Source organism: Anguilla rostrata, chromosome 19 (genome assembly GCF_018555375.3).
Source record: "Anguilla rostrata isolate EN2019 chromosome 19, ASM1855537v3, whole genome shotgun sequence".
NCBI classification, from domain to species: Eukaryota; Metazoa; Chordata; class Actinopteri; order Anguilliformes; family Anguillidae; genus Anguilla; species Anguilla rostrata.
Genome location: NC_057951.1, coordinates 9,535,289 through 9,545,344, shown reverse-complemented (window position 1 = coordinate 9,545,344; position 10,056 = coordinate 9,535,289). Strand labels below are relative to the sequence as shown.

The 10,056-nt window shown below is 45.4% G+C and overlaps 1 protein-coding gene across 8 annotated transcripts in view; it reads left to right on the top strand.

Moving 5' to 3' along the window:
* Positions 1–10,056, top strand: part of eps8a (EGFR pathway substrate 8a, signaling adaptor) — a 56,155-nt gene that overhangs the window by 10,318 nt on the left and 35,781 nt on the right. For 4 of the 8 annotated variants that reach the window (XM_064318840.1, XM_064318837.1, XM_064318844.1 and 1 more), the window contains exon 1: positions 1,782–2,021. The exons of 1 other annotated variant lie outside the window; for it this stretch is intronic. The gene's annotated coding sequence lies outside the window, so the exon portion shown is untranslated. Of the gene's footprint in view, positions 1–1,780; positions 2,022–10,056 lie in introns of those variants that run through there. 3 more of the 8 variants (XM_064318843.1, XM_064318842.1, XM_064318845.1) reach the window with 2 other exon arrangements.

The following is a 10,056-nucleotide window of genomic DNA, read 5'->3' as shown; positions in this document are numbered from 1 at the left end:
AGTGTAGTCTATAAATGAAGTGTACACACATATTCATTATGTTGAATGTGGGTTGATATAAGTGAATGCCGTCATGGACACACTAGTGCCATCAATTACTGGTGCATTTCTGACAGAGCGCTGACATAGTGTGTTGTCATGGTAACCCAAATGCTGAAGAGTAACATTTTCCCCAACAACGGTCACCATGGGAGCAGTACAGTTATATGGGGTGGGGGGTGGGGGGGCTGACAGACTAAAGCGAGAGCACAGCATGCATTTTTTATTTAACCATAACAACAGTCATGTTCTCACATTATCATAACGCGTAGTGACACATTTTTATGTTGGGGGTATTAGACAGTGTTTGTGGACCATTGAACTGTTTGGCTCGGAGTGTATTTTTGTGGCTCATCTCACAGTCTGTATCATTCAGTCTGTATCTGTATCTGTGGTCCTGTGCTTAGCCTAACACTAAAATACAGTTAAATGAGATTGCTGTAACGTGTTACTTATGTGGCATTTTCAGTTGTAAATAGAATGTTCTGTTGAAAAAGGTGGATTGGGCATGTGTTTTAATTTGGAACACTGCTCAGGATATTTTTGCAGAAACTACACAGCCATACGTAAAATGTTCCTCTGCACAGGTTGTAGGAGAAGAATAAATCCTGTCTTGGCCATTCATATTCAGGTATTCAGGTATAAGCAAGCCTTAGCCTTATAATCACTTACCATGCTATTCCACGAGAATTATGATGTATAATTCCTGGTGATTTTTCTTGAGATTAGGAATAGATGGGAGTTTTAGTAATCTCATCTGGTGTTGCAGGTATAGACAAATGTCAGCCAAGTGAAACATGGAGGCACCTACAGCATCTAGAAAAGCGATTTTCTTATTAGACAATTTATTGCAATTTTACAATAAGCCCATACCCAAAAAGACAACAATAAACTGCCATTTCACATCTCAGAAACATCAAACGCTGTTTGTCTGAGTTAGACAAAGATATGAGAGCACCCTCTGTCAAAGAACAAAAGGGAAATGATAGCTTTAGAGAGCCAGGGTAGCATTATTTTCTGTTTGGTATTTCTCAGCGCTAACACTTGCACAATGGCACAATGACTAACATGCCGTGTTTTTCAAGACTACCCATTATCTTTTCATTGATTGTGAATTAAATTCAAGAGGTCATTGTCTAGATTTGCCAAACCAAATTGCACAATATCCTATCCTTTTCTCTTGCTTGTAGGTCTTTTCCAGGGGCTTTTCCTGTAGGTGTACTCCTATGTGAATGCGATTAAATGCAAAGTGATATAGTGTTATTTTTCTGTAGTGAAATATTCTTCTGAATGAGGAGAATTTTGAATGGACCTTTGAATGTTGAGAATTGTGTAGACTGCTTTGGTATCTGAAATGCATTCTGGTATTTGAAGTGTTTAAATATGTCTGCCTGTAGAGAAGTCTATGAATGAATTAGTGCAGGCAGGAAAGGTGTGCACTGCATTTATGGTAATCGATGTAGCACTGAAAGAGAAGAAGCTTAGATTGTTTTTGGGGTTTTTTTCTGACCACGGCTGCGTTCGAACTGCGCCCAGCATTTCTCAGCTTGGTCCCAGGACGATAATAGGGTTCCCCTCTAAAACACACCATCTGAAGGCGAAAGACTGAAGAAAGGGCGGTGTAGCTGGATACTTTTGTACGCATCCCCGTGCGTCTTGCTCTTGTCCACCCAATGTTGTGGCGCTAGGGGGCGTCATTCTCCTTCTCTGAGTACTGGGCGAGGCGGACCTTAGGGCAGGACGAACGCAAGGAAATAGGCAACGTTTCAGAGGAATCTCACACGCGTGATAGTACTGCTTGCCAGTGCCCAGTTCGTATGCCTTCCAAGATAGTTTGTATTTTCGCGGTGCGTTAGTTCTTTGCATTTTGGATTTGTGTGGCCAACTTTGTTACCGTTCAACTCAATGAAAAATACAATTCATAGCATGCGTTAGCTAACACTTGCTGGACAGGGAAAGTGTATCTGTCTCGACAGAAGCAGGTAAGTGTTTTCCCCCGACACACACTTTATACTCAGTGCGTTCTTAATCATCTTGCTAAATGACCATTTCCTTGATGGGAAGTATACATTATAAGAAATAAAATAAATTCGCTCGCCAGGAATTATGTTGCTTTTCGCTGAGGTTGACATATAACTTACAAAGACTGGTCGCTAAACTAAGCCTGAATGTGAAGAAATCGCATATCCATATGCATGTGTTTTTATGTTTATAAAGGATCGTGCAGAAGTTTTACATCTTGTAATTTTAAGGGTGTTCTTAACCACAAGGCCAAAACAAATTTCCGATTAAACATTATCTTTTCGACTGACATTTGCTGCCAACCTTTAGTCGATGCTGTGTGTCCGATCTCCCCGTGATATCGACAAGCAATTGTTGCTGCAGGGCTACTAAGAAGTGAATTTTAAAATCGATTAAATGCACGGTCTGATTAACGTTGGCACGCGGAGAATGGAGTTGTGCATATGCTTATGCTTATGCAGCGGTAGGAAAACGCTACACCTGTACGCCGACTCCTGTTTGTGTTTAACGGTTGCCATAACACAGACAGCCCCAGCGTCCTTGTTCAGTACCCGCATGTCATCCAAAACCTAATAGCTAAAGCCGAGGCCACGAAAACCTCTATGTTACGCTATCCGAGAGTGCATTATAGAAAAATAAAATACAGTGTAAAGGGTTTTAAAGAGTGGCGACTGAAAGGTGGGCGATGTAGAAAGTTTGTAATCCGGGAGGCAGGATAATACCAGTTGCCTATTGGCAAACATAATAACATTGGTTGATATTTTGAAAGCATAGCAAACATTTACGCATTTGTTATCAATATAAAACATTTAATCATAGAAGCCACTGAAAGATGCTGCAGACGATAGTACAATGGCCATCGGTGTGGTTAGCGTGACAGTAATGAGTGCTGCCGACGCTGTGGTCCTTTGTTTTGGTCAAGACGAAACTGAATCCCTAGAGTGTCTTGAAAATTACGGATGTTCTCTGTTTTTTATGCCGGGTTCAATGAAGGGCCGATCTGCTTAGTGTCAAGTTATAATTGTGATCTGTTTGAAAAGGGTTGCAAAACAAGGCGCTTTGCGGGTGTTTTCTGCGTATAATATTATTCTTTATTGTGTTCATGTGATTTATTTTGAGAAAATGACACACGGAGACCGAAATTACCCGTTACATCATATGCCCAAAGCCTTTTTCAATTAAGAAAATTTTCAAATGTGGCTACTAATAAATAAATAAATAAATAAATAAATAAAACAGCTCAATAACCTGTCATGCAAACGAGGCGCAGGGAACGGTCCGTACAAAGACAAACTAGCGCAACTTCCGTGATTGTGCATGAAATAAACGACACGTTTCTTATTCTAAGGGATACGTGCGCAAAATGCAATACCCTGCATTTCTTTGTTGCAGTAGCCTTGTAATGGCGTTTTTCCACGGACGTTAAATGCAGTTGTGTGATTGGGTTCGGCAGGGTACGTGTGAAATTGCAGTCTCGACGATGCAAATTGGCAAATTGGATATATAAAACCAGCACCGCCTTCCGAATTTCTATTTTTCTGTCTACTGATTGCTTTCTTCTGCTAAAACCCAACGTGTGCTCGCGTGCAATGGTTTCGACATGTACTTTGATTTCACGTGCATGGTACCACCCATCTCTGAAAAATTCCAGTGTGACATTAGAAATTGCAGTGCCAGCCACCAGTATGCGGCATAGTGTGCTGTTTCTGTTCGGTTCAATGAAACTAGTCGTTTCTTCGCGATCTTTCTGACTTCCAAAATACTTTTTTTTTTCTTTTTCTAAATGTTCCTCTTAGAAATTGGGAGCCAAATGAATGGCCGTTGATCATTTTCCCATTTAATTATTCTCAGGGCATTTGACATCTGGTAAGGTTTAGCTCTGTCTTTTTGTTGATGATAATTCTTTCACCCTGATGATGAACATGTCTTCTTGATATCAACCAGTACATTATGCAAACAATCTTATCAGAAGATTGTGCCTGTGTGGACTGGACTCTGTGCCTGTGGGTACTGGACCTTGTGTCTATCGGTACTGGACTCTGTGTCGGTGTGGACTGGACTCTGTGCCTGTAGGTACTGGACTCTGTGTCGGTGTGGACTGGACTCTGTGTCTATCGGTACTGGACTCTGTGTTGGTGTGGACTGGACTCTGTGTCTATCCGTACTGAACTCTGTGTCGGTGTGGACTGGACTCTGTCAGATTACTCCAAGGATACTGAAATGGTGTCTGTTCAGTAGCTTAAAGGTGAGGAATATTTTGAGTCCTTCTTGAAAAAAAATCCATCGCAAAATAGCACTGCAAAGCGTGCTAGGTTTTTAAGCAATTTTTAAAGCTTCGTGTCTGCGGGCTGTACTTTCTGTTGATACAACCCTGTAATTAAAATGCATTTAGAAGGATTATGGTCCAGATAGCATCGTGGGGATCAGCCTGAGATACGGGGAGCCGTAGCACTGGAACGCTCAGAAGGCAGAACAGCTTTCTGTTCACCCTGAGGGAGAATTTCCAGAGGTCAGGCTGACAGGCACCCTGTTTTATTAAAGGCGTTTATTTCTCAGAGCCCCCGAGTGCTCCAGCTCTCCTTGTTTCACACCGGTCCCAGTGTGAGGGTCCTTCTGTGTGCACTTTGGACTGCCCTGGCGCTGGAGCGCTTTCAAGTCCTCTGTTATTAGCTCGGCTGAATGGGTGTGCTGTTAGTTATTTATTTATTTATTTGTTTATTTTGCACAACCCTGTAATTGTTTGGTTTTGATGAAAGTAAAGCATTCGTTCTTTCTGAGGAACTCTGTTTGATAATGGCTGTAGGGATTGTGATGTCATGTGTTTTTTTTAATATTTTATTTAATAAAAATTTTTTTTTTTTTTTACAGTGTCCATGTCATTGAGTACCCCCAAAGGGTGTCTCCAGTCATTGGACACTTGTTGAAGTCAAATCTGACACTTGTTGAAAGTGCAGCATCACGGTTTGAGCTAAAGCACATTTCAAACGGCGAACACGGGGGCCGTTGCCTTTTTGAATGAGCAGCTCGGCCTGTTGGAGCTCGTCTCAGGTGACCTCTCTGTAACTGATTTCATTTGCAGAGATATGGGCCCTGCGATTGTGCAGTCAGCATTATTTCACAGTTGCTCTTATCTGGCCGTTTGTTTCTCCAGCAAGCGGGGCGAAAGCAAGCGGGTCTATTTTTAGGTTAAGGACGAGCCCTCGGCCAAAGACACGGCATCCACCATGTTTTTCGAGGAGAATAAGTTCCAGATAGCATAGATACTGGCCAGATGTTTTCTTCTGGGACCTGATGGGGACCCGTGGCTTCAGTGGGAAAGTTTCTCTGGCAGCCATTCCTGTGGCTAACAGGCCGAGTGGGGGCCTGTTTCTGGAGGCTGTCCCAGCTGCAGAAGGCCCAGTGGTGTGTGTGTGGGGGCGGGGGGGGGGGGGGGGGGGTGGGTAGAAGAAGCCTGTTTCTTTTGGAGCAGCTGGTTGGACGTGGACAGCGGGGGTGCGTGACACGCCCGCGTTCTTTCCCATGAGCGCTCTGCCGCAGTGGGGGACGCAGCGCGCTCGCCCAAGGGCCTCGATGTAACAGAGAGAGGCGGCTCTCCGTGGGAAAAGCGCAGAGCAGCATCCGTGTGGAGGAAATGGCGCTTCCATCGCATGGCTGTTCCAGCACAGTGGGCCCGGCCAGCAACAGGGCCCTTTGAGACAGACCACCGTCCTCCAATATCATTTCATGCTGTGAGGCAAACAATGCGGATCCTTCCCTTCCATCGCCATATGTCCCATCACCCTCGGGCCTGGTGCCGGAAGACACCGGCATGTTCAAAATGGCCGCCATGCCCACTGGTGATCCACGCATCCTTTTGAGCGTTGGGTCTTGTTGGAGAGCCGGAGAGCAGGCCTGACCTCCCGGCAGAGAGTGAAGGAGCTCTGTGATCGCTGCTTACTCCTGTGAATTAATTAAGCGCTTCAGCCCCAGAGCTCTGGGCAACAATTAACCCGGGAGCAGGGCATTGTGGGTATTAACAGGGGAGCTCTCTGCTCTAATCCCGGAGCAGATGGTGACGGTTAGGGAGCGGTGTGGAGTCGTCCCTGCGGGGGTAGAACAGTGGTGGGACAACGTCTGTGGAGACATGGAGAAGCCCTCAGTACGGGCCAAACCAAAGTCCTAAACTCCGCATTTCACATACGCTTGTAAGTCCAGTGGCTGGTGCATTAAGTGCGTTCTCCATTTTAGATGTGATTGAGATTCATTCTGTGTTGCGGGTGCCATGTCTGTTGAGTTACTGTGCGTGCGCAGTGAACTCATCGGTTATTTGTAATTACTTTGCATGTTCCCGTTTGTTTCTGTGTGAAACTTGGTAAGCGAGCGTCCCGCAGTGCATGTGGCAGCACATATCCAAATTTAGATTTCACGTGTACCCATTTTATCCCCTGGACTCGTTCATCTGTGCTCTTGTTTTTGCCGTAATTAAGAGCAGACGCACACTCACAGTTGTGTTCCAGACCGCATTGGAAATGCTGCTGCAGGGTCAGCATTCAGCGCGGGTGTGGTGATGTAACCCGGTCTGCGGGGGCAAATCCTCAGTGAAGATCTGGAGCAGTTCCATTCGGTTCTCAGTTGCAGCAGGATCTGGAGGAAGATGGGCGGAGCTTCTGTCTGGAGATTGACAGGAGTACAATGCCCGCACTGTATATCCCCCTGAACTGAACAGGGTTAATGCTGCCAAAGTTGCTAATCCCGCTACGGAGCTCAAGCGGGATCAAGATTTCATTTTCTTTTATGGTGATGATTAAAACCCCGCTTGGATCTCGTGTTGTTCTGCGGGCCAAGTTTGACTCGCTTGCGCTGCAGTTTCGCAGTGTGACCACCAGACGCAAAAGCGTCCGGATAACGATGGGATTTCATTCGCTTTTCGATACTTCAGCCAGGCCAAAGGTTCGAGCGACAGCTCGGGCTAGCCAAGAGCAGTAAAGAGCAGTGAAATCACGACTGCTGGCTTGGAGTTAGTTTCACTGCCGAATGTAATGACGGCGTGGAAACAATGAGGAACTCAAAAGCTGTGTTTTGTTTGTGCCGGTTCTCCTTTTTTTGATACTTGACACCGGCGATGGGCAAAGCATGCTGGGACATTAATCCCTCTGGGAGCGGGGTTTGGCCGAGCGCGCCTCCATTGAAGCCGCTTCCTACGCTCTTATCTGCAAGCGGCGCGGCGCGGCGTCATTGTGTTCAGTTCGCGGCGCTCCCGGCGTTTCCAGCGGGATCGCGGTTCCAGACCTCCGCGCGGGTTTACCGCGGGGACAGCGAGTGCTGTGCTCTTTCACAGAGAACGCCGACCCGCTCGGCTTGAATGCGCGCAGCTCACCGGCCGACTTTGGTTATGGACAGGCCTGGGTCAAAATACGTATCTCTTTTGGATTCAAATGCTTTTCTACACTTTACTGATCTGGTCTGGTGTATTGGAACCAATGAAATACTCTCAAAAAGTGCAAACCCCACCTGATCTGGTCATACTGGCAGACCTCAATTATACCAGGCAAGATAAACAGAGCACAGAAAAGTATTTGAATCCAAAACAAATGCATATTTCACCCGGGTCTGGTTATGGAATAGGCTACATTCAAACCACATTCACGGCCCGTGTGTACACGGACCTGTGCTCATTTCTTTTGGAGTCCACCTCTTGGGCCATCGGTGGAGCAAACCCTTTTTTTGCCTTGTCCCATTGTTTTTGGGGCACAAAGGGGCTTGCTGCAGAACCGCATTGTCCAAGCCAATGAATACGAACGCGTTTGTCATCGTACGTTTTTCATATTGTGCGCAGACACAATGGAAGAGGCTTATGCAACGTTAGATGGGCCTTCAGACGGAGTTAGCCTCCCCGCGTGTTAGCATTGGCGTTCCCCTGATGTCATCGCGCTTCCTTTCAGTGTGGTCAAAGTGGAGCCACGCTCTTGTCAAGCTTTGATGTCTGTGATTGTTTTTTTTCTATTCTGGTTTCCGCCTCAGAACCTCATTGTTAAACCTGGTGAAACGTGGAGGTGGGATAACAGCAGTGTCAATATAGCACAGAAAGAACTGCTTTTATTAGCTCCCGCTCTGACGGGCGGATCGCAGCCGAAAATGGGATTGAAACTGAGAGCCGAGGCTCCCGGTCGCTGGAAGTGACCCGTGTTTTTCCCGCGATCGTGTAGTCTGATGGATTAGGAGTCGCTTGATTTATTGTTTAGTTTCTGTGAGCCTCTGTGTCTTGCTGAAGGGTGACAGGAGACTTCTTGGAAGAAAGAACAGAGTAATAAAATGATGTGCCCTTGCTGGCCTATTTAGATTTAAACCTTTTATAATTTGGTTTGGAATATGGGACCAGTCTAACTCATTATAGTCTGACTCATTATACCCCTTTCACACTCTACAGTCTAGAACGAGTCTTGCTCATTATTTACTTTACATCCCTTCACCTTCTTTCTGTCATCAGCTCTATGTCACTCCCATAATGAAATAAATATGGCTTCCTGTGCACACCAGACATCTTCATGTATTTGTTCCCAGATTCACGTAAGTCTGAATGCCTAGCTCGGTCTCTGTTGTCTTGCAGGCTTTGTGTTGTGGCTGTGGCTCAGAATATAATGTTCAGCGCAATGCTGACCCCGCCCTGAGCTTCCTGTCGGTAGCTGTGCTGGTGGCAGACAAGGTCACACAGGGGTCAAGATCATGCTAAACCAATCAGAACCCAAAGTGAGCCAGCCTGGGTCCTGCTCTGTAGTGAAGAATGGCTGGAATAAGGCAGTCTGGTCTCTGGCCATTTTTTGGGAATGATGATAATGGAGGTGCTCACAGGAAATAAACAGTAGCAGGAGACCTCTGAAGCTCTGTTTAGTTATAATGAAGACTGAGGCCACACAAGGTTCAGGGATATCCCTAATTGAGCTCCATTTTTAGAGTTTGGCCTCGTTTAGGTTGCGGTAAGAGGCTGCCTTGGTCTCCTGTGAGCAGGGAATGCTGCAGTGGCACGTGCCCTCCTCTCATCTGATTGGTGAGAGACTGAACTGCAATTCCATTCCTCATTTCAGCCTGAATGCAATTCAGTTTTTCATTTCAGCCAAGCCCCCCCTCCACCCCCCCATACACACACACACACACACACACTCTCTCTATCTCTCTCCCTCTCTCTGTCTCTCTTTCTCTTTCTCTATCTCTCTTTCTCTTTCTCCCTCTCGCTCTCTGTCTCTCCCTCTCTATCTCTCAGTGTCTATCAGTCTCTCTCTTTCTCTCTCTCTCTGGGGCATCTGGACTGATGATGGATGATGGAGCTGAGTTGTTACGGTGGAGCGGACCTGCTGCAGATGGTTGGTGAGATGAATGCTATAATTGGGTCATGACTGAAACGATCGCTTCGCTGGTAATAAAGGTAAATCTGCATCGGAACAACTGTGCTTCTGGTACCTAAAGAAATGTTAATGACAAAGAGGGGGACCATTGGGACATGATCCAACGAACACAGTCTTAAAATAGGAGCTGGATTTGCAGTGAGATTTCTCATTTAATTACTTAATGACTTTTTTTTTTTTTAATTAACATTTGTAATTTCAGGGGCACTTACCTACACTATATCAGTCTCATTAACGCTACACAAACACTAGTCAGAAACATCCTTGTTCTTAATAAATTTGCTGTCAACGGATTCTTCATCCAGCTAAAACGCAGCTGGTCTGTCCAAGAGTTGTAGCAATCATGCATAATAAAAGTTCTGTTTGTACACTACAAAAAAAAGACTACTTTCCCTGTTGCTGCTTTGTTATTCTAAACATTAGCCACCATCCGGATGAACCTTTCTTTAATGTTGGATATGTAGTCCGTTGAGTTCTTTTGCTGTATCGATTCAAATCATATTTTGTTCTATATTATTGTGTACTTCTCCACCCACAGTCCGAACCCACAACCTTCTGGTGTATTTCTCCAGAAAACTCCAATGTCTGCACGGAACTCTACCACCTATTGTTAAAG